The following is a 25,283-nucleotide window of genomic DNA, read 5'->3' on the forward strand; positions in this document are numbered from 1 at the left end:
GGGCGCAACCCTCGGGGGTTAACCCCAGTGTGAGTAACAGAACGAAAGGGAGCGCAAGGTGCGCACTGCAGAACTATGTCACGAGACTCAGCGCGAGAGATGTTGAACTTGAGGCGCAGAGTTTCGGCTGGCACGCGATACAACTTGTGAAACTCAGCAGCAGCAACAAGCGGGTCTGCTACCCAGAGGGCCCGAGTGGCGCGGTCTGCCAAGTTGTTCTTTGCCACCATGGGTCCTGGTAGCAGAGAATGGGCTCTGATGTGCTGAATAGAAAATGGGTTTTTCCTGTTTAGAATAGTATTCCTAATTTCTGTAAATACAGAAAAGACTGTACTTTTGGCGAGAATGTGAAAGGAGTTCTCTAACTGTTTAACTGCGTTGACCACATAAAAGGAGTCTGAGATGATGTTGATAGGTTCAGTGATAGTACTGAGAACCAGACCGACTATGGCACACTCTACTAGCTGAGGAGAAGAATAGTCAAACTGTTTTGTATACACCTTGTCCTGAATGACATAGCTCCCAATACCTGTCTTAGAGCCATCGGTATACACATCCAAGGCATCAACCAAAGGTAACAGTGACGTTACTCTTGGGAAAATAAGCTCGTTTCTCATTGCAAACTGCAGTAAGGCATGTCTGGGATAATGGTTGTCAATGCTCCCTGGGAAGGTGCATCTCAATATGGCCCATACATCAAGAGTGGCACATAAGGTGTTTACCTGATTGGCAGTATATGGACAAATCAGGCTATCAGGAAAGCGTCCGAAATGAGAAACAGCCAAGTTAATACCCTTTAATGCTATCTCAGCCACACAGGTAGGATAATGGCCAATCACTTTTCCTGGAGAGGCTTGAGGATGCACCCATAAAAGGGGACCATCCTGCCAAAGCACTGCCGTAGGAAGCGTAGGAGAAGGGAGTACACAGAGGGAGAAAGGATCATGGTGTTGAATGCGCACTAGTTGCGCCTTTTGAATGGCTTCTTCAACCCTATGAAGAGCCTTAAGGGCCTCAGGAGTCAAAGTTCTAGGAGACGTGATGTGTGAGTCTCCCTCTAGAATCTGAAATAATGGCTTCAGCTCTGCTGTGGTAAGACATAAAAAAGGTCGAAGCCAATTGATATCTCCTAGCAGTTTCTGAAAATCGTTTAAGGTCCTCAAGGCATCTCTTCGGATGGACAGTCTTTGGGGCACAATCTTGTCAGGGAGAATATTACTGCCCAGAAACGTGCCTACCTCTCCCTCTTGCACCTTTTCAGGGGCAATCAACAAGCCTTTTCTTTTCAAGTGAGCCTGAAGGGATGCGTAAGCTTGGCGAAGCGTGCCCTCATCACGATGACATAAGAGAATGTCATCCATGTAGTGAATAATCTTTACCTTTGAAAACTTCTGCCTAACCGGCTGGATAGCTGAGGCCACATAAAGTTGGCACATAGTGGGACTGTTAGCCATGCCCTGCGGCAAAACCTGCCATTGATATCTTGCATCAGGCTGCTCGTGGTTTGTGGAGGGCAGCGTGAATGCAAATCTGCTTTTATCTTGTGGGTGCAGGGGAATAGAGAAAAAACAGTCTTTGATGTCCAAGACAATTAGACTCCAATGTTTAGGCAAAGCTGAGAGAAGGGGCAGTCCTCTTTGAACAGGCCCCATAAGCTGCATCTGGGCATTAATTGCTCTAAGGTCATGCAACAGTCTCCATTTACCAGACCTCTTCTTAATCACAAAAATAGGAGTATTCCAAGGAGATTGAGAGGGTTCAAGATGTCCAAGAGTAAGCTGTTCTTGTACTAAATCACGGGCAGCATGTAACTTCTCTTTAGGCAAGGGCCACTGAGGCACCCACACTGGCTCGTCTGTTTTCCAGGGTAACCTGTCTGATTATTGGCCCATTGTCCCTGTCCTGTCAGCATATCGTAAGTCCAATGTTCCTTTCCTTGCCCATGAGCGGCATTTTGCCTAGCCTGCCCATGACAGCCTTCACAATAGATAGACTTCCAATCAAGGTACTGTCCTGTGGTCAAAACAGCCCGAGTGAGTTTATTCCAATCGTCGGGCGTAAAGGCGCCGTTGGCCTGGCGCTCAACTAAAGCCAGAGTATAAGCAGCGCCATGGCCCCAATTACGGACCGCCTCTGCTAACTCTTTTAATTGCTTTTGATCTATAGGTTGCCAAAATCTTTGATTATTCTGATCTATGAAGATAGGAAAAACTGAAGCAGCATCCATGGCAGCAGCAGTTTCAGGCGCCAAAAAAGATGTAGGATTTCGTGGCGGCCCAGGGGGCGCCAGAGGTCTAGTCTCTGGACTATAAGGGTGTGGCCACTTAGCACCTCCGCCCGCTGCACCTGGAGCAGTTTCAGGAGCGATCTGTGTCACCTCCTGTGTATTGAGCCGCCGGAGCTCCCTCCTTAAGTCAGCGAAAGTAGGGCACGGAGGGTCTCCTTCCTCGGAGTCAGAAGACTCGGACGAGGACCCAGACTTGTCGGAGTGAGACTCAAAGTGCAAGTCTGGAAACTGTGGCACCGGGGGCAGGGGCGTGGCCAACGCCCCTGAGCTAGTCCCCGGCCTTTGTGACTTGTTTAGCAACTTCTCCTTTTCACTCATCGCTGCAGCACCTCCCCCACTTCCTCCTTCTGAACACTGTGACTGAGCTTCCGCCAATTGCTCTGCGGCACTCTGAGAACCGAGAGGATCACATTTCAAACAATCTAAAATCAATCTATGAAGCAGAAGCACACCGGGTTTTAAATCTGATGCTCCCTTAAGGTCTATCCCTAGTTTTTTCCAGGACGCTATCGTCAGCGAACCAGAGCATAAAAACCAAGGAGCAATCCGGTCCACTTCCTTCAGAAAATTCTTTAAATCGCGATCCTCAATGTGAATCCTATTACTAGATAAAAGATTCTTCAGAGGCCACACAAAGCGTCGAAGCGGTATGTTGCCCATAGTGACTTGGGGAAGAGAGAGAGAACGGCCGTCCCGCACGTCAGTTCTGAACTGACCTCCTAATGAGGTCGTCTCCGCTGGTGCTTCAAAGTTGTTTCGGTTCCCGGGTTTCGGCACCACTTGTCGCGCCCGCCTCGCCAGCAAGGAAGACGAGGCAACCGGAGTTCTTCTGACAGTGCTTTATTGGGGGATCCCTTAGGCTACATTTTACGGAAGACCCAGAAAAGGGGGAGGGCAGTTTCTTATATACACTGCAAAGCAGGAAACTCATATCATTGGTTACATTCGACACACAGGCGCAAAGCTTGTTTACCAGCGGGAGAAGCAAGGGCGAGGCACCGGATATCAGCGCCATATTTTAATGGCGCTGCCACCGCGCCCAACAAGTAACATTGTTTGAGCTCCTGGATACAGCTTTACCTCAAGCTAGTGCTTCTTTAGACTTTTCATTCTATACCAATAAATTCTGTCTCTTTTTTTTTTTTCAATACAAATATGAATAGATGGATAAGACATGACTCTCCCCTTGTCTGAAGCTCAGAGTCTGATAAAGGAAACACATAATACAAATAAAAGACAATAATATAAAGGGATATAAAGAACTTGGGGATAACAATCATCCTATTTCATACTTAAAAATTCTGACACTCAGGGAGTTTGAAGTGCCATGGCTAGTGTTAGCACTTCCATATGATTCCATGGGGTCTAGCCTATTTCCCCAATAAAAAAACATGTATTTTTTGGAGAAAAGTCATCATTTTTGTCCTACATATATTTAGTCCAACCCAGCCTCTTCTAATTTTCATCAGTATCCAAATTGAACCTACTAAGGGAAGGATGTTGTCCTTTCTTTGTGCTCTGAGAGTCATATGGAAAAATGAAGAAGGTGAAGAGATAAGTAGAAAATAAAAACTTTGGTATCATAAGATGAATTAAGAGTTTGTGAACCAAGGAGAATTTAATGGCCCACTGATTTTTTTAAAGTGATGCACACAATTACCAAAACTTAGTTACTTTGGATACTAATTCTTTATTTTTTTTTCCCCCCTGGAGGTTGTGTCATTTATATAACCAGTATTCATTCATCAAAAAGCATATTGTCTTCTTGGGAACATGGGAAGGATGTTTCCAAATATTTTCGATGGGAAAATATTTACTGCAATGAGACAGCCATAGCAAGAGGGAAAATCACACTTCTATAGAGAATCATCAGAATTAGATATGGAGGATGCCCTGCCCAGTGGAAGAACCACTGAGCTATCTTCTGAGAGAGTTCTCCATGATTTCTGTTTGAGTGAGCCTAGACTAGAAAGCATGTCGCCTTTCACGTAGTATATGTACCACATGTATATGTTGAATAAATGGTGGAAATTCACCATTTCGCAAGTGAGATGTACCCCTTGTTGGCCCACACAAGGGGTCTGTTATGGATTGAATGTTTATGTCCAAGTTCATATATTGAAGCCCTAAGCCTCTAGATGATGGTATTTGGAGGTGAGATCTCTGGAAAATAAATAATTAGGTTTAGATGCAATCCTTAGGGTGGAGACTCCTATGGTGGGATTAGTGTTTTCAGAAGAAGAGAAAGAGAGACCAGAGGTGGTGCTTTCTCTACTATTGGAGGACACAGAGAAGACAGCTGTAAGCCAGGAAAAGGGCCCTCGCCAGGAATTGAGTCTGCTGGCACCTTGATATCAGACTTCCCAGCATCCAGAATTATAAGAAATTTCTGTTATTTAAGCAACGGATACTATAGTATTTCATTATAGCAGCCCAAGCTTAAACAGAATCTCATTTCAAAAACACAGGCTTTTACATCCCAATGACAAAACAGGATTATTAATAGATTAGTTTTTTGTTTGTTTTTTTGTTTTTTTATGTTTAACTCATTCTCTCCTTTCCAGATCTTGTTGTTATCTCCCCCTCTTTGAGTTTTCCAAAAGCAGTGGTAACAATCACAACCACTGGCCCACTTCAACAAAAAATATCTTTAGTATATATTTAGTTAAACCTGATATCTTTAGCTCAACATACTGATCCTGTCATGGAAAGACAAGGTTCTAGTTACAGAGAGCTGATACATTATCAAGGTCTCAACAGAAATCCACTTTAGTCATCTCATATTCTATGTTGGCATCCAGATCCACTCCCGCCCCCACCTCCCCCCAAAAAATAATGTTAGGAGAAAAAGCTTGAAACACTCTGTTGGTAAGATGATATTTCAACCACATTTTTGGTGTGGTAGGTTTTGTAGATTATATAGAACTCTATTTTATGTACTCCAGTTGGTATTCATTATTCAGCCTAAGCATATAAATAATCCTATTCTGAATAAGCAGAAGATGGAGAAATCGCCTACTGATTGGTTTAAGCAGCAGGGAGTTCTGGGATTGGCTATGCTCCCAGAGAGCAACTTTGTTTGACATCAGAAACAGAAAAATAGGTGATAATAGGGAATTGAGATTAAAATAAACAGCTCACAGAAATCAGGAAATGTAAGGGGGAAATATGCACCCATTCTATATTTATTGCTAAAATGTCCCCTCAAGATCTATTTTGCCTGAGAACCAGGGTCAGTTAAAAACTGCCAACTCTTCCACACAAAGGGGCCAGAATGATATTGCATTTAAAGCACACTAAGTAATAACGTGAGCTTTTTGGGGTGTGGATATGGCATGTGTTTTCTTTTCAAATCTGTCTTGGGGACTGCTGCATTAGTCTGTTTTCTGAACAGACTTTTTTTTTTTTTGAAATCCTTATATTGAGCTGTCATCTACCTGTCATATCTTCCACCCATAGGTCTCGGTTCAGCCTTCTGGAACCACTCAAAATACAACTAACACTTGCACATGGCTGCATTTGTGCATTTGAAGACAGTTATCACTCTCGCAAACATCTCAGATGTCTCCTTGGGTCATCTGTAGCAAATAAATTTTTAAATGTTTGAAAATTCTGCAAAGTATTTTTTTGTGTATTATATTTTATTCACATCGACAAAGCAGCTATTACTTTATACACACTTGCGTACACACACACACCTGCAAGCACACTTAAATAAGAAGTGTTCCTTTTTATTCAAGACTATGATAATAATAATGCTAACATTAGTAGTAGGATGATCAACTGTCCCAGTTTGCCTAGAACTGAGGGTGTGGCCAGGATAAGGGAGTTCCTGTTTTAAACCAGGACAGTCCTTAGACAAATCATCCCAGTTTGTCTTGAACTCTAGGGATTCCTGGAGCACAGGATCTTCCGTGCTAAAACCACAGAAAATCCCTGTCAAACACGGAGGAGTCAGTCTCCCTAATTATTAGCTATCATTTATCTGCTGCTCACAGCGTAGCAGCAAATGTTGGGCTAGGTACCTTACACATGTGATTCTCTCATCAGCCAGAAATTCAGGGATTGAAAGATGCCTGACCATCCATTTGAGTCTGCAGTAGAGAATTGTGGCTGGGAAGTGAATGTGCAGGCTAGGGCTACCTTTTCCTGGCTTCCCTGCCTCTAGATGTGACCCTGCGACAATGCGCTGCTAACAGAATGAGAGTGGAAATAGCATGTGACGCTTCTGGGCCAAAGCTCTTAAGAATCCAGCATGTCTTTGTCATGCTTTCGTTCTTCTCCCACAAGTTGGGTACAGAGACCCTGGGTGTTAGTGGAGCCATGAGATTGGATGAGTCTTCATGCATGAAGTGCCACGTGTAAGAAAGCTGCCTGTGCTTCAGTGTAACCTGCTGGATTGATGCATGAGAAAGAAATGAACTCTTATTGCATTAAGATGTTGAAATGTTGAGGTTTATTTTTTACAGCTGCTGGCATCATATTGACTAATTCAGTAGTTATTCACATTGTATTAGGAAACTGTTACTCAAAAAGACTATAGTAAATGTCCAAGGCCACTCACCTAAAAAGTAGTGGAGCCTCCAACCCACTATCTTGCCGCTCATAGACTGAAAGTGATGAAGTAATTTGTCCACAGTGATTCAGGCCAGCTGTAATTCGAATCCCATTTCCCTTTGACTCTAGATGCTACACATTTTCCATTTCAAAGAGAAACCACCTGGACCAAATGTCTCCCTTAGTTTTGGATTTTCTACTTTTAAACAACGGCTCAAGAAAATTATATAATAAATTTTAAGGATGTATTTTCACTGATGCTCATAGATCATAACATATAGCTTAAATTTAATGCATTGAAGTAGGAGGCCCACATGCTGGTTGCCTTCTAAGATCTCATCCCTGCTGATTTCTCTACCCCCTTGCATTCTTGTTTTTATATCATTTTCTAGTTCTTTCATATGTAATATAAGGAGCCTAGAAAAATAAATGCTGTTATTGCTACCCAGAAAGTAAAAGAAGTAATTGTACATTTTATTCCCACCATATACAAGAACCCTAGCAAAAGGCTTACAATAGTTTTTCATTTGGGAAGTATCAAATGTTTCTAAATCAACATTAAAATATATTATAATTATTCAAAGCAAATTAACCTGTGTGTGTGTTTGTGTGTGTGTGTGTGTGTGTGTGTGTGTGGCACAGCACAAGTGAATGTCTATATGTTTGTAGATGTATCCTACTTCTGTGGCCTATTTATGTGACTGCTTCCAGGTTTGATGGCATCAAATAAAAGGAAGAACTCGACCTAGTCATATGTTTTCACAGGTTCAGATTTTGGAAGAACCAATGGAACAGAAATATTCATCTTTCTCAATTTTTTCCTAGCATTTGGCACAGTCTTTAAGAAAAATTAAACCTTCTTTTCTTCCTTTCTTCTAATGTCACTGTACTCTACTGATGCTCCTGAATGCTTCTTTCTTTCCATAATATTTGATGGTTTTCTTAGTACTTATTTGGGTGACTGCCCTTTATCACATCTGCTGAATAATGACAATAGTTACCATTTCTGAGGGCAACACACAGGTTGTGTGACAATCTCATGAAAACATTCACCTCTCAAATGTAGGTTTTATAACCGCCATTGTACAACTAAGTAATTTAGGCAAGGGGAGGATGAGCAAAGTGCAAATAACCCATAGTTTGTAGGTAGCAGAGATGGGATTTGACTTTAGAGCTTTGTGACTCAAAGTCTATACCCTTAAGCAGTAAAGCAGATCCCTTACTAAACTTGATTGTAAAGCTGTCAATTCTGCTGTAGTCATCTTTGAATCTCACGGAGCACCAGTATAGGGACTGTACAAAGCTAATAATCAATAAAGGTGAATGGATACATTGATGAGTGAGAGGAAGGACAGAGGAATAGATTGTCAGTTGTCTAGATGAAATGCTCAATTATTGTGCTCAGCTAATTAGAAAACAATAGGCAGACATCTTAAGCTATGAAAACAATTAATGAAGGAAACATTTTTTGGAAAGATAATATGTATCAATTCCAAGTTTCACCTAACCTTTTATTCTTTCTTATCTGTGATGTTTTTCTTGATTTTCTGTGTATAATTCAGACAAGTGTAAGAAGATACCCTTTTTGATTTAAAGATTTAAGTAAACATACATGATATTAATGTTCACATATATTGACAAAAACATGTTGATTTGAATAGCATCTGACTTTGCCATTACTCTGATAGTTATTAAACAAATAACAATGGAAAGGAAGCTTCCGACCAAGCTCGTGTATTGCAATATGTAAATTATTCAAATGAGCCATTTCTTGGCTGAAGTGAAGACGATTGGAACTGGAATCAGACCTGTTGGTTTGGCTTAAATTAGTAAGAATATATCTTTTCTTAAACTATCATCTCTCATGGCTATGTTATAGTATCTGAGGGAAGTTAGGAAACAAACATGAGATGCTCCATGTATCCTAAAATTACAATGACAATATGAAAATTGTTTCTGCTTATTGTTTAAAAAGAAAAGTCTTAAAAGTGAAGGGAATCAAAACTCACTGAATTTATGTTGTATACCAGACATACCAGTATCTTGCATGGAAAAAAAGTGCCGTCACACAGAAAAGATGAAGCAAGTATGGAAAACTCTGGAAAATGAGACATTTTATGAAAACTAGAGACCAAAATTCACATGTCATTCAGGAACAGTTTTCCCCAACACTTGTTCTTTGACATTTAAACTGTAGGCTACACAGACAGTCTGCCTGCAGGAACCAAGAGGCCTGGAAAAGGAACCCATCCAATGGCTTGTACAGGATAAAATTAGAAATGTAGATATTTTGTGATTATTACAAAACAGAATAGGAAATATAAAATTGGATTGATCAAGCCCCTCCTGAGAACCAAGGGCAAGGAAATATCTACTGAGGATATTTGCTGGGAACTTACTTTGTCTATATGTGAACTATTATAGGTCTTGGGAGTTCTTTTTTTTTTGCAGATTACTATAATTGTAATTAAATCAATATCCGGTATTTTATAATCATTTTCTATATGATAAATAATTTGAAAAAACAGACATTTAAAGGGTTTTTTTCCCCTTGTCATCACAGTTTTTTTTTTGTTTTGTTTTTTTTTAATAGCCAGTTGGCTTTATATTAGAAAGCATCATGGCAGAAAGCAACTCATCAATTCAAGTAAAATGTCTTTTGAATAAACATTCCTTACTTTCATTATGCTGTTTATGAAAGTCAGGATAGTTGTTTTATATGGTATTCACTTGCAAACTTAGAGCAAACTTACACCTGGGTGAACTGTTTTCTGGTTTTCATTGTAGAAATGCACTATTTAGTTTTTTGAAAACTAAATCCCTAAGATTTTCATGGAGACAGTATAAGAGCAAATCAGTATGAGAGCAGTAGATAAGCATAAAATTATCAATTGTTTCAAATATTATAAAGAAGTAAGAATGGCTAAATAATGTGGAATATCATATGACATTCAGTCTGCCCTATAATTGTTTAATTTAATATTTGATAATAGCAACATCCATGTACCTGAAATTAAATTTATTATTGCTTACCTCATTATTTTGGAAAACTAAAATTGGTTAAAAAAATGAGTTTAAAAGTCACTTTACAAAAACCTCAGGGCACTATTGTGTTATTACAATTACAAAGCGTTTATCTTGAGTATTCTTACTCTTTATTGTGAGGTTTAAATATGGAAATCCATATGGAGCACTAATATTTCTCATCTTGGTAGGGACAAAGATTTGTAACCAGATTTGGTATTGAATCTTGAATCTCATCTTCCCAAGCTCTATGATATTAAAAGTGAAGATGATGATGATGCAGACAGAAGTAATTGAAATTTAGGCATTTTATATGCATTATTTACTATAGTCCTGAGAGCTAGATGTTTTGAATTCTCATTTTGTAGGTGCAGAGACTGTAGGTCATATTACTTCCATGATTTATAAAAGTTTGCTCTTCTAATAAGTGCATGGCTGGGATTAGAACCCAATTGTGTCTGGCTCACAAAGTCATGCTTTTTTTTGTTTTTTTGTTTTTTTTTTTCTCACTAAATAAGGATGTCATGCCAAAGAAAGATGTTAGACTTCCAAATTTAACCAAAATTAATTGCAGGCACATGATCAGAGTGGATGTTTCTTTGCTCTGGGTATACATTCGCAGTTTGAGCTAATTAGGCTGTTAATTTCCATGCTAACTAGAAAGAATCATGAAACATTTTAATATAAGTCAATTTTCTTACAAAGTCTAACTCTCAATATCCTTGAAGTCACCTTTGGTGAAGTGATGGAGTTGAAAGTAGTAATTGGAGCCCAATCTGTCTGACTCCAAAAATCTGTTCTCTTGTAATGTCCATGTTAAAGTGCCTTACAGTTAAATGTCTGAAATCTGAAGCCAAATTTTGTGGGTCACTGTTGTCAAACTGTGACATGAGCTTCGCCATGAGGCTTGTTGCTCCCAGATGTCATCTGGTAGCTCAAAGCAGGCAATTCTTCTTTCTGTTCTCTATTTAGGTTCAGCATCCATAGCTTTATTTCTTTATGATTCAGCAACTACATTTTACTACAAGCTGTGTTCATTTATTTGATTGTTTCTTTCATCAATTTAATGAAGTTTTGTTTATACAATTAAATAAAAACATAACAAATTCTAGATTAGTTTTAATTATTAATGAGGTATATAATTTCTGCATCCTATTCTTTTTGTATCCCTTGGGATTATAATTTTATGTTTTTTTCTAAAAACTACACAAATATAAAATGTTCAGTTATACCCAAATTGGTAGCATCTCATGTCTTCATAATCATTGGGAATCATTTTGCTCTTGTTTTAAAAAGGCAATCCATAGTCAATTATATTATAGAGATAGGCAGTAAACAACTTACTCTTTATTTTAGACAAAGAACTTAAATTAATGACAATATTTTCTGCCATGAATATAGATTAATTTTAAATTCTTGACTTTAAGAGCACCCAACAGACTCAAAAGTCTAGGGAGAGATAAGAGAAATAGATTAGTGCACTTGTTCATGTGAGGGAGATTCAACTGGACACTGATTGATAAAAGAGTTGGCGAGAATAGTTGACAAATTGGTGAAGACTGAATATGGGAATGCAGGATGGTATAAAACCACTGTGGGCTGCAGAAATTGGCAGGATCCAAAGCTTTTTACAAGAAACCCCACCAGGCTCACCTACAAAATATTGGAACAAGCCCACATGGTGTCATTGTGGGATAGACCTGTGGAAAAGCCAACAGAATACACTATCTTCTCAAGTACAAATAAAAAATTAACCAACATAGTCCATATCTAGGCCACAAAACAAATTACAAACAATTTAAAAGAATACAAATCATACTAAGTATGTTCTTACTGCATAATGAAATTAAACTAGAAATTGATAACAAAGAGACATCTGGAAAAAATATGAGAGAGTGTGCATACTTTGAAGAGAAATTCTAAAAGAAAATTTAAAAAAATATTTTGAGATGAATAAAAATTTTAAACAATATATCAAAATTTGTTTGATGCAGCTAGAGCAATGATTAGTGGAAACTTTCTATCATTGAAAGCTTAATTTAGAGATAATAAAAATCTAAAAACCAATAATCTATGTTCTACCATAGGAAATTAGAAAAGGAAGAGAAAACTAAATGCAAAGCAATCAGAGGGAAGGAAATAAAACAAAAATCAATAAAATTGAACACAGAAAAAACAACAGGGAAAATCAATGAAAATTAAAACCAAAAACTGATTCTTTGTAAACATAAATAAAATTGATGTGTCTAGTCAAACTGACCAAAAAATAAATAAATAAATAAATAAATAAATAAATAAATAAATAAATAAATGACAAAAATTATCAATGTCATGAAAGGAAGAGGATATATCACTGTAAGACCTCACAAAAGGAAAATAAAGAAATACTATAAAAAAGAACTCTATGCCTATATATGTGACAACTTGCATTAAAAGAACAAATTTTTGAATGACACTAATTATCAAAACCCACTCAAGCTTCTGTCTTTTGCCCCGCACATTGAGGTAGGGCCCCTTGTTCACTGTTCAATCTCCAGGAGGTTCCCAGGGGTCTATGCTACAGCCTCGGTTGCCTTGTGACCTGCAGGTACTGGAAGTTCTATAGAGCAGACACTGAGATAACCTGGAAGCTGGGAAATGGGAGTCAACTAAAAAGATCATGAAGAAAATTCAGGCAGACAGGGGCCACGATGGCAGACTAAGAAAGAAGCAGTCTGCACAGGCCACTCTTGTGAAGAGGATTGAAAGTGTTGAAGGTGATGAGTGGATATCCACCTGTAGATCGATTGTCTAAGGGAGAGCATTGTGAATGAAAAGAGAGGTGACAGGAGGCACATGTAACAGTAAAGGACAAGGAGCAAAGGTGACCTGCTTTATAGTTTGGAGGTACAAAGGGAAGATGAGTTCATATGTAGGGAAGGCCCAGAGGGGAGACTCTCAGGGTCCACATGCCTCCCACGATCATTACTATCCCAACATGTAGGAGTGCAGATATCCCTTTGACATACAAAGATATCTCTTAGACAAAGATATCTATTTGTCAAGGATAACTCTTCAATAATCAACAGAATGAAAAGAGAATGGAGAAAATATTTGCAAACTATGTATCTGACAAGGGGTTAATATCCACAATATGTAGGAACTCAAACAACTCAACAGCCAAAAAACAAATAATCTGGATAAAAAAAAAATAGCAAAATGCCTGAATAGACATTTTTCAAAAGAAGACATACACATGAACAAAAAGTACATGAAAAATGCTCAACATCACTAACCATGGGGAAGATGCAAATCAAAACAACAATGAGATGTCATCTCTCCCCAATTAGAATGGCTATTATGGAAAAGTAATAAATGCTGGTAAGGATGCAGAGAACTCTTACGCATTGTTGGTGGGAATGTACATTTCCATTATGGAAACAGTATGGAGGTTCCTCAAAGAATTAAAAATAGAACTACCATATGACCCAGCAATTCCACTACTCAGCATATAACGAAAGGAAATAAGTTGTTTTAGTTGTTTTCTGTGGAGCCCTGGGTTACACAAAAGGGAATATGGAGATACTCGGGTAGGTAGAGATCAAGAGGGAGGGGAAGTAGGGTGCTTCAACCAAAGAGAGCACCAGTTTTATCTGTTCTATATCTTAAAACTGTTACATTTTTCAATGGGTTATTTGTTTCCTTGCTATTCAGTTTTCTGGATTCCTTATACATTTTAAATATTAACTCCTTGTCAGATGTTTGGTTTGCAAATACTTTCTCCCATTCTGTGGGTTGTCTCTTCACACTGTTGAGTATTTGCTTGGCTGTGCAGAGATTTTTAGTTTGATGTAATCCCATTTGTCTATTTTCGCTTTTGTTGGCTGTGCATTTGGGATCAGAGCCAAAAAGTTATTGCCCCGGCTAACATCATGAAGATTTTCTCTTGTGTTTTACTCAAGTAGTTTTACAGTTTCAGGTCTGATGCTCAATTCTTTAATCCATTGTGAGTTGACTTTTACATATGATATGAAATAAGAATCTAATTTCATTCTTCTGCATGTAGCTATCTAATTGATCCAAGAATATTCATTAAAGAGACTCTCCTTTCCCCATTGCGTGTTCTTGGTATCTTTGTCAAAAATCAATTGACTGTATATGTGTGGATGCGTGTGTTAACTAACTTGATTTAGCCTTTTCACAATGTACATAATATGTCAAAACGTCATGTTTTATACCAGAAAGACTGCATGTAATTTTTGATTTTTCAATTATAAAAAAAAACTCTGTGTAAGATGTTTATATGAAAATGAATAGAAGACAGGGATGGTTCTGCTGCTAAAGAGTTTCGAAAATCATTGGCATTGGTACCTATGAAGTTTCATATACGGACATTAATAATATATATCAAGACTGAAGGCTTATACACTCCAATTAAATTTAATTTGTGTATAATTGAGAAAATAATGTTGAGTTGGTTTTACTCCTATAATGCTGAATTAGCAGAAATTTCAAAAAGTCATTTCCAAGTGGAGGTGAGAAGCAGCAGATGAATGGGGTCTACACTTTAACACCAAGTTAGTGGCTGGCTTATTGTAACATTAACTTGTACGTGATAGACATTATGTATGAATAAATAATCACAGCTAGACACATTAATGGCCGTAATGTTGTCACGGGATCATTTAAACGACGCATAATAACAAATTATTTCAAACTTCAAGGTAAAATTACCTAATAGGCAGAGACGTTAAATAAAAGTCCTACTCAGCATACACATGTAATATTTTAAAAATGCAATTAGAACAAAATTTCCCTCAGGATAGTGTGCAAACTCACTGTTAATGATGCTTGGGAAACAGAAAGTTAAAATAGTTATATAGAAAGAAGGATAAAACTGTAAATAGCCAGTGTAAATCTAGTGAAGGGAAGACAAAGAACGTAACGTTTTTAAAGATGTAATTTCGGGAATCCTTTCTTCCCCCTTCATTATAATGTTGCCCAAACATAGTATAGTATATACTATAAAATGTGGATGAATCTATGAAGTTTAAATAATATGTAATATGCTAGAGGCATTAAGGTCAGGATTTTACCCCCAAAATGCCACACTTATCTTCCTCTGAGTTTGCCTTGGGGAAAGGACAGAGTGAAAGGAAAAGTGTCTTTTCCCTATCAGGAAAAGACAGAGTAAGCCACAGTTTTGCATTTCTCCTGGTTTTTACTCAATAATTATCATATTCTGACTCTTAAGGAGCTGCTCTTAAATTTGTAGGACTGTGAGCAGGGTAAAGAAGAGATCTTGTTTGAATTCAGTGTGATAGTCATTTGGACTTACCGTACCAGAATGAGAGCACCCTAGAATGGTCATTACTCAAAGAACCCCGAAAGGGACAGTTCCTGCATAATCATTTCCCATGCTTCCTCTTTTGCTAACTTACCAGTTTCATGTTTTGAAGAGCACTTATTTGTGCTGTTATTCAATAAATGTTTCTTGGGCATGCAGCATTTCCTAGGAACTGAGCTAAGCTTAGGCATGCAGCATTTCCTAGGAACTAAGCTATTTTTCTTTGACATACTTAGATATTTACGTATCAGATATGTTCCATGCCAGAATTCTTTTATTATTTGTGCATTTTATGAACTTTTAACCAGGGTGCTCCCTGAAGTTGGTAGTAGAGTACTAGAATTATCATTAGCTAACATTTATTGAATACTTATTTTGTGCCTGGCACTTTGGTAAGCACTTTGTGGTCATTATTGCTGTCATTTGTTTGCTGACTTCTGTAGTCTTTTCTTAGGAGAGTGGCAGTCATACCAGTCGACATTTGGGTTATTAATGGGACCCACACAGTCAGAATGAGTTGCCATTGATCCCTTGTGCAACTTTCCAGGCATTGTAATTAGCTGGCATTGACTTTTGAGTGAAAGTCACTGGCCATGACCACCACATTCATTGCTTTTGTATTCTAAATTAGGCTTTTATTCTCAGCACTGTAGGAGATTTGTTTTGGAAGATGGCATTAATTAGTCGCTGAATAAAACCATATGACACAACTTGAGTCTAATGGAGAAACAGTGAAAATTGTTTGGGGAAAAAAAAAGAAGTGGATCACTTCACTTTACAGTTCCTAGAAACTAATATTTATGCCTTGGTAACCATCACCCTTGCCTTGAACAAGGTCACTTTTATAAGTAGAATAATGGAACATCTGAGAGTTGAACAACAGCAAGATCGCATTCATTTTAGTCCTTCTATAACAGTGATAATCTATTATTCATGGAATAAAATAGTGGGACAATATGTGAGGGAGCAAAATTAATGTAGAAGTGATTGTTTTAAAATAATTAGGAAAAAACTATTTTCAGTAATTGTCCATTAAAGTAGTAATTGAAAGAATGGTGTGAAAAAATAGTAACTAACATATAAAGGTCAATTTTTTAATGAAAAGAGAGGGAGAAATTATCAAAATACAGCAATACTCATTTTCAACATCATTTTATTATTTTTCTCAGTATTTCATTTCAATCTTCACTCTTCAAAATCTCTCCAATATAGCATATTATGGTATACATTTTATTGCTAATATGAAGCAACTCCTACCTACAAAACAAAATATTTCCTAACTGATGTGTTGACTCTGGGGATTATTGTTATTTTAAGGATATCTCACAAATGACAAAGTTTTAAAGTCATAGAATATCGGATTTCAAGCAAAGTAAATTTTCACTGCAAAATATTTCTAGAACAATTGTTTAGAAACTGTAGGGGTGTGTGTGTGTGTGCGTGTGTGTGTGTGTGTGTGTAGGCATGCACGCATTTGTATATGATGGATTTAGTACAGTAGTTCAGAAATACTGCAATTTTCTTTCATTTTCTCTCTTTCTAACTAACAGGAAATCCTAAAATTTAAGGGGTAGTTAGAACATTATCACTCAGAAAACTATGCATCCTGATTACGATTTGTTTGTCAGAAGTTGCATATGGTACCTTTAGGATTGTGTGTGCAGGCCCTATATGAGAGGAAGCATAAAGAGATAGATAGGGCATGGAAGTTCACCGCATTTCAGACAGAATCCATCAGGGCCTTTGTGGACCCTACTCTGTGTTTCTGCTCACACTAGCTCCAGGTCTTGGGTGGTTTCTCTTTTGTTCCTCCACAGTCTTCCATCATCATCACAGGTGCTTTCCTTGTACCTCTGCTACCCCATTTCCCATGGGAACCAGTTTCAAACATCTCAATTTCACACATCACTCCCTGTCCCTAATTCCCAAGTCTTTTTTTTTTTTTTCTCTCACGTGGCTTACTACCCTGTAACTCCACTTGCATTTTAGATGAATATCTTGAAGTCTTTATGTCTGTGGTCGAACTCTTCTTTGCCCAAACTTCTTCCCTCCCTTTGCTTCCCGTGTTTGTCATCAATGTCATAGGAACTCAAAATGAGTCACTTGTCATACTCTCTCCCTATCATCCTGCTAATTTTCCCAAGTACATCCTTATCTATTATCCTCTACATATCCTTAAGTTTTTAACACAACAGCTGCCTTGAGCATTGTAACAGAAACTCTTATATTTCTAGAGCACTTATGATGGGCAAGTTTCTGTGCCAGGCAAGTTAGTATATATTTATTCATTTAATGCCACTAATAAACCTGTTGAAGAATATTGTAATTATATTTATTATTATTCAGGAGGAAACTGATGCTGAAAACAGCTAGGACACGTTTCTTGGGTTGACACGTACAGCTAGGAAGTATCAGAACTAGCCTCTGAAGCTACTCATTTTAATTCCCCAACCATGGCTCATGTTATATATACACTCACTGTTCACTCATTGGCATCTCTTGAAACTCTTCTCATCTCATACATCTCCCTAAAGCACAGAAGTGATAGGTCACACTCCAATACATCGTGATTCCCATAACTTATATATCCCAACTCTTTGGCAAAGCATTCAAGACACTTGAAGCCTAATCCCACCTTCGGAGTCTGGTTTCACCTCCAGGCTGTTTGACATGTGTCTACATGCCAACGACACTACATTCTAGGCCAGTCCCCAAAAAGGCTCTCCCCTATACACCTGTGCCATAGAGCTAATGGTTCTCTCTGCTTAGAATATTTTTCTACACTTTGCCTTATTGGTATAATCCTACTTCTTCTTCTTTTTTTTTTTTTTTTTTTGAGACAGAATTTTACTCTGTAGCCCTGGCTAGAGTGCAGTGGCATCATCCTAGCTCACTGCAACCTCAAAACTCCTGGGCTCAAGCGATCCTCCTGCCTCAGCCCCCCCCCCCCCGAGTAGCTGAGACTATAGATGCGCTCCACAACACCTGGCTAATTTTTCTATTTTTTTGCAGAGACTGGGGCTCGCTTTTGCTCAGACTGGTCTCGAACTCCCGACTTCAAGTCATCCTCTTGCCTCAGCCTCCCAGAGTGCTAGGATTACAGGCATGAGCTACTGCATCCAGTCAAAATCCTACTTCCTCTTTAAGGCAAATGAAAAATTAGAAACAGAACAAAAATAAATAGATGGATGGATGGATGCAATAATAGTAACAAAATTGAATACTTTTGTGTACTAGGCACTGCAGAGCTCTCTGTGTATTGACACACATCATCTGCGTAACTACTGGCTCAGTATTTCACCAAAAACATTAATTATTCTTTTGCTCATGTTCTTATTACCCCTTATGCACTCTTCTATTATCATATTTTTAAAATTAAAATAGGCTTTATTTCTTAGAGAATTTTAGGTTTACAGAAAATTCAAACAGAAAATATAGAGAGTTCCCTTAAACTCCCTACCCCCCCATCAGTGCAATTTATCCTATTGCTATCATCTTGCATTAGTGTGGTATATTTGTTCCAACCCATGAACCAATACTGGTAACTAACAGAAGTCCTTAGGTGATGTTAAGATTCACTGTGTTGTCTAGTTCTGTTGAGTTCTGTCAAATATTAATATGTATTATTAGTTATTATATTAGTATATATTATAATGATATATTGTTTATTATTAATTAATTACTATTAATCACATAACTACCATCTCTGTATCATACAGAATAGTTTCATTGTCCTAACAATTTTCTGTGCTCCAGCTGTGCATCGTCCCTGCCTCCCAAATCTTGGCAACCATTTTTAGTTAATTTTTGTGTATTCAGCATCCTTATAGTTAATTACATATTTCTTTCTTCTACTTTGTGCCCTCCTCCGAACTTGCTACAATTAATAAGGTATAGCTCCTCCTATGGAAAATGGTACATAACTCCTCTGAGAAGAAACCATTTTACTCATTCAAAATTCTCTTTTCATGTGTTCCTCCCTGTGGCATTGATCCTGTTAATATGTATCTATATTTATATCTCTCTACATAAATATATTTAATAAATAATACATTAGTATATTCTCATTTTTAATACTGAACATTTCAGGTAAGACTAGAGTTTCTATGAACATCTCCTTGGTTTCTAATTTTTGCCCAGTGGGAACCACTGTTCTCACTTCATTTACATTTTTCCAGGTCTTTCCCCTAAGCATCTCTATACATGTTACATGCCCATAAATATGTTATATTTATATGGTCAGACTTGTTCGGCAACTTGCTTTATTCATTAAAACTCTGAAAAAAAAAAACTCTGGGTATTGGAGCTATTTTTTGATCTACTTACTGCTGCTATGCTATTCCATATTGTGAATAATTCATTTTATTTTAGCCATTTCTTGCTTGATGAACATTTATGCTTCCTCCAAATACCTATTTTTACAAATATTACAGCAACAAACATCCTTGTTACTCAATTTTGTGCCCATGTATTTGCCTTTTATCATGTATCTGATCCTTCTGATCAGCAAGTGACCTTCAAGAGAAGAGTCTATATCTTGCATTCTCCATGGCTGTGAGTCTGGTGTGTTCTGTAGAGTTGGTGCATGGTGGTAGGCGAATAAATGAGGGACAGATGAACTTGTCAACAAGCTGATGATATATTCACAGGAATATTTCAGCTTGGCTTGCCATGTGCTTCAAGATCATTTAAGATCTTTGTAATCAAGTGACAATAGGTAGACATTTAAAACATTAATTCTAGATCTAGAAAAGAGCTAATCAGATGCTAATTTTATCTACTTACAGTTTCATGCCCTTTTTTCTACCTTGAAATTGGTAACACATCCTGACGTTAAGCATTCCTCACTAATAAGAAGTCCTTTTATAAAATATTTCTCTGTGGAATCCTGAGCTCATTTTTATTATTGCCGGACTACACTGGTAGAGAACTGACAAGAGTCCTTAGTCAGCAAGTCTCCTAGGTAATGAAATATGTTTGAGAATTAATTATTAGAGATGATCTTACATTGCTTTGTTTTTCCAGTGAGTTCTTTCTGGTTTTGTTTTTGAGAATTATGAGATAAACATCAAGTTGACTAGACTCCATGATCATAAGAAATAAAATTGGAGTGAAACTGCTGAAGTGTTTAATTCTGGCTAGTGTAGCTGGTTGGTTATGAAAAGTTCATTGCTCATTATCATGCCACTTACTGTAGCTCCACTGAGAAATTTTGTTGAGTAAAATCACTGGCCTTTTGCATGAAACCAAATAAAAATGAGCCAATATGCTGCAGTGTAAAGTTAAGTCCATCCTATGACTGTATACTCCTAGTCTTAGAGTGCAGAAAGCAAGAAGAAAAAGATTACTGCAATTTTCCTTCACTTATTCTATAGTTTCTGTTAGATACTTTTCTGAAAAAGGTTTTAGTTTTGCTTTCCTTTGACAGTTTTGTTTTATCATTTGCTATTGCTACTATATCTCACAAATTCAATGAAATGATATATGAAAAAAATAACAAGCATAGTGCCTTCAGCATAGCAGGTGTTTTTTAAAAAAAAAATGTGTACTTCTACCTTCAGATTAGCTTCTCTCTGCTGCATAGCATTTATCTGTAAAGTGAGTGCTGCAGATCATTTTTATCTAAAATGAGGCATCTATTAATTCAATAGATGTGGAGTGACTCTCATGTGCCACAGATTGTTTTCAACATTGGGGTACCAGAGGCCCTAGACTCATGATAAACTCTAGGGGTTGGGTTTATATTCAAGATATCATGGGAGGGATGCTGACACGGAATATGATGATGAGGATGATGAAGAGATAAAAGAAGTGGGAGAAGAGGAGTAGAGTAGAAAATAACTCCAAGTGTGTTGTGAGGATTAAACATGATAATGGGATTTAAAATGCTATGTTAAAAGTAATGTTTCCTTCCAAGCTCTATATACTGTGGCGCAATAATGTAATGAAGTCATCATTCATAAACTACAGCTGTAAAAAGAAACATTATATGGTGGAAGAATAGACTGGGTGAAGCTGTCTTTGTTATGGTCCTTGTTTTGTCCTACTTAGTAAGTCACCCTGGGTAAATAACTCCAGCTTTTATACCATACTTCTTTATCTGTGAGCATGCTGGCTGTACTAGCTCATTTGTTTAAAGCAATAGTAACAGATGTTGCAGAAGTAAAAAAAAAATAAGAACTTATGGTCCAGTGAGTTTGAACATTTTTTTTCTTTGTTTTACTATAGTCACTTCTTAGATAGCCACAGCGCCTGTGGGCTTTGTAAGTCTCTGGGGCTGGTCCTGCAGGATCCAACATATCTCAGTCACTTTAAGTCAACATTTCACCAGGCCATTTGACCTGGGGTCCTTTAGTCATGGGATGCCCATACTTCTTGCTGACCTGGTATTTCAGAGAATAGAAGTTAGAAATACTGGACTAGGAAAGTCTCTTTCAGCAGTCATATTTCTAAGAATCTGCATTTGCTGTCCTCCTTATTGTTGCTATTTCCTTTTGTCCTGGTCAATTTACATAGCAAGAGATGTACTCATAAACGTCACCAACACAGAAGTACAATACTGCATTCGTTCCCAGACATTTAAACTACTTGTTCCCCAATGGACATTGTAGTTTGTACCCTAAATGGTGATAAAGAAAGACAACTGTGTTATAGTGGTTTGAAATGCCTTGGGGCAGGGCTCTCAACCTCAGTGTGACCGACATTTTGTACTGGATGATTTTTGTTTGTTTGTTTTGGGGGCTTTCTGGTGCATTGAATGAGGTTTAGCAGTATCCTTGGCCTCCATGTGTTTGAGGGGTAGCACCTCTCCGTCGTGGCAATCAAAAATGTCTCCAGACATTGCCAAATGTTTTGTGGGAAGCAAAATTGCCCCATCAAGAACCACTATGTGGGAGTCACCAATATTACAAAGCGATATCCAGTTGAAAATGAAATATCTTACATTACAACTGGACCTAGGATGTAACTGAGTTCCCCACATGGCATACTTCGTGGCGGCATTAATGGCTGTCTTTGCCACCTGTGTACTCTTGCTTGGAGTTGTGCTTCTGTTTGTGGGTTGAGCTGTGGCGTTGCCGTTGCTGCCAATCGGATTTAACAGAGAATGAAAAGCAGCTGCAATATTTCAAAGCACTGGGCAGATTGGGCAGAAGGTATATGGACAAATCCTATTAACAAATAACGGGATTTGTGCAAACACAGTGCCTCCCACACTGAGCCTTGGAAATCTACACCAGGCTATTTCCATCACTGTTATGCATAAATCACAGAAATTATAATAAATTGAGAAAATTGTTCTCTCACACATGGAGGTTCAACCTACATTCTGACGAGACTAGACATCTTGGATCGTTTGTCAAAGATGATATCTGACAAAACAAACTTTTAATCCAGCTTAGTTTTAATGCAGCCAGAAGATACTAAAAATGTCTGCTCTCAGTTTGTAGTCTTAACCTTAAAAATAACAATAAACTCATTAATGGGAAATTTTATGGTGAAGGAAAAAATATTTTAAATAATAAAGTCTCCTGAATGGGCCAGATGCCACTGAGAGATTTGAACAGAATGACCTTTAACTTCTCTTCCAAACCTCAGTGGCTATGAATTTTCCATCTGGACTCCTAGGAGATTAAATTGTTTCACATTATGAATATCCTATTCCTTTCCATTCTTGAGATGCTCTGTGCTTCCAGTTATGTTTAAATTGATGGCTTCACTGTGTGTAATGGCTACCTTTCCTTTAGTGCTTTGTTACTGCGGTATACACAGTTGTTCTGGTGGGGGGCCTTATATCATAACTATATCTGCTAAAAAATAAATAGTGGTAGGTAACTTGTGATGGGGTTAGCATGGTTGAGTTTTCTGAACATCTGGGAATAGCCACGTGATATATTTGGTTTTTACCACCTGTTAGAAGGAGTCAAAAATTAGAAGTGAAGAAGTGGGGCTAAAAACTGAGTGATAGCTGATGTCTAATTAAGGAGACCAATTTAACAAAGGGCCATTTACAGAGAGACTCAAAACTCCTGACTACATCACACATAGCATAAATGTCTGCAGGTCTGCATGCATCCTGTCTTCCTTTCTTTCTTGCTCTATTCTCCTCCCTTCTGTCTCCTCCTTTTGTCTGGTCCTACATTTATTCCATCATTCATTTGAGATTCAGTATGGGAGTATAGGGTACTAGAAAAGAGCAGAGACTATAAAGTCAGACTGCTTGGATTAATATTGCAGATCTTTTTCTTCTTAGCTATGTACAATTGGGCAACTTCTCTAATTTTTGTTTGTGATATGGGGATAATAATAGTACATAGCTCATTGCAATGGAGATTAAATATTTAACATACATAAATCATTTGGAATAGTTCCTGGAACATAGTAGGTTCTATGAAAGTGATAACTGTTTTAATTCATTTGTCCCTTTTTTTTATTTCAGAATATTATGGTGGTTCAAAGGTTTTGGTTACATGAATTGCTTTTGTACCCCTTCAGTCAAAGTTATAAGTGTGTCCATCATCCAGATAATGTACATGATACTCATTAGGTGTGAATTTACCCATCCCCTCCTCCTCCCTCCCACCTGCTTGAGTGCTGTTGATTATTAGTTCTAATTTAATAATGAGTACATGTGGTGTTCGTTTTTCCATTCTTGCAATACTTAGAAGAATGGTTTCCAGTTCTATCCAGGTTATGACAAAAGGTATTGTTTCACCATTTTTTTTTCACATCTGAGTAGGCCTCCCTGGTATACATATACCACATTTTATTAATCCACTCATGTATTGATGGGCACTTGGGGTGATCCCTCAACTCTGTGATTGTGAATTGTGCTGCAATAAACATTTGAATGAAAGTGCCTTTTTGATAAAATGATTTTTTCCCTTTGAGAAAATATGCAACAGTGGGATTGCTGAATCAAATGGTAGGTCTATATTAGTTCTTTGAGATATTGCCGTTCTACTTTCCATAGAGATTGTACTAGTTTGCAGTCCCACCAACGGTGTACAAGTGTTTTTTCTCTCCATATCCATGCCAGTATCTGTTGTTTTGGGATGTTTTGATAAAAGCTATTCTCACTGGGGTTAGGTAATATCTCATTGTGGTATTTTTTCTTTTTTTATTTCAGCATATTATGGGGGTACAAATGTTTAGGTTATGTATATTGCCCTTGCCCCACCTGAGTCAAAGCTTCAAGTATGTCTATCCTCCAGACGGTGGGCATCACACTCATTATGTGTGTACATTCCCATCCCCTCCTCTCTTTCCCATCTGCCCAACACCCAATGAATGTTATTCCTATGTGAACTTAGGTGTTGCATTTGCATTTCCCTGATGATTAGAGACATTGACTGTTTTTTCAGATATTTATTGTCCATTAGTCTATATCTTCCTTTTCACAGCTTCTGTTCATGTCTTTTGCCCACTTTTTAATGGGGTTATTTGATTTTTTCCTTGCTGATTTACTTGGGTTCTTGGTAGATTTTGGTTATTAGCCGTGTGTCAGATACATCGCATGTAAATATTTTCTTCCATTCTGTAGGTTGTCTATTTGTTCTATTGATTGTTTCCTTGGCTATGCAGAGGCTTTTAAATTTGATCAGGTCCCATTTATTTACTTTTGTTGTTGCTGTGATTGCCTTGGGGTCTTCTTCATAAATTCTTTGCCTAGACCAATGTCTACAAGAAATTTTCTAACATTGTCTTCTAGAATTCTTATAGTTGCATGCCTTAGGCTTAAGCCTGTGATTCATCGTGAATTAATTTTTATGAGTGATGAGAGATATAGATCCTGTTTCAGTCTTCTACATGTGGCTATCCAATTTTCCCTGCACCATTTTTTGAATAGGGATTCTTTTCCCCGGTGTATGTTTTTGTCTGCTTTGCTAAGGATCAGATGGCAATATGAGGATGTTTTATATCTGGGTTCTCTGCTCTGATCCATTAGTCTATATCTCTGTTCTTATGCCAATAAATAGTTATTTTGTTTACTGTAGCCTTGTGGTATATCCTGAAGTCTGGTAAACTGATGCCTCCCAATTTGTTCTTTTTGCATAAGGTTTCTTTGGCTATTCCATTAGAAGCATAGAA

Source organism: Microcebus murinus, chromosome 28 (genome assembly GCF_040939455.1).
Source record: "Microcebus murinus isolate Inina chromosome 28, M.murinus_Inina_mat1.0, whole genome shotgun sequence".
Taxonomy (NCBI): Eukaryota; Metazoa; Chordata; class Mammalia; order Primates; family Cheirogaleidae; genus Microcebus; species Microcebus murinus.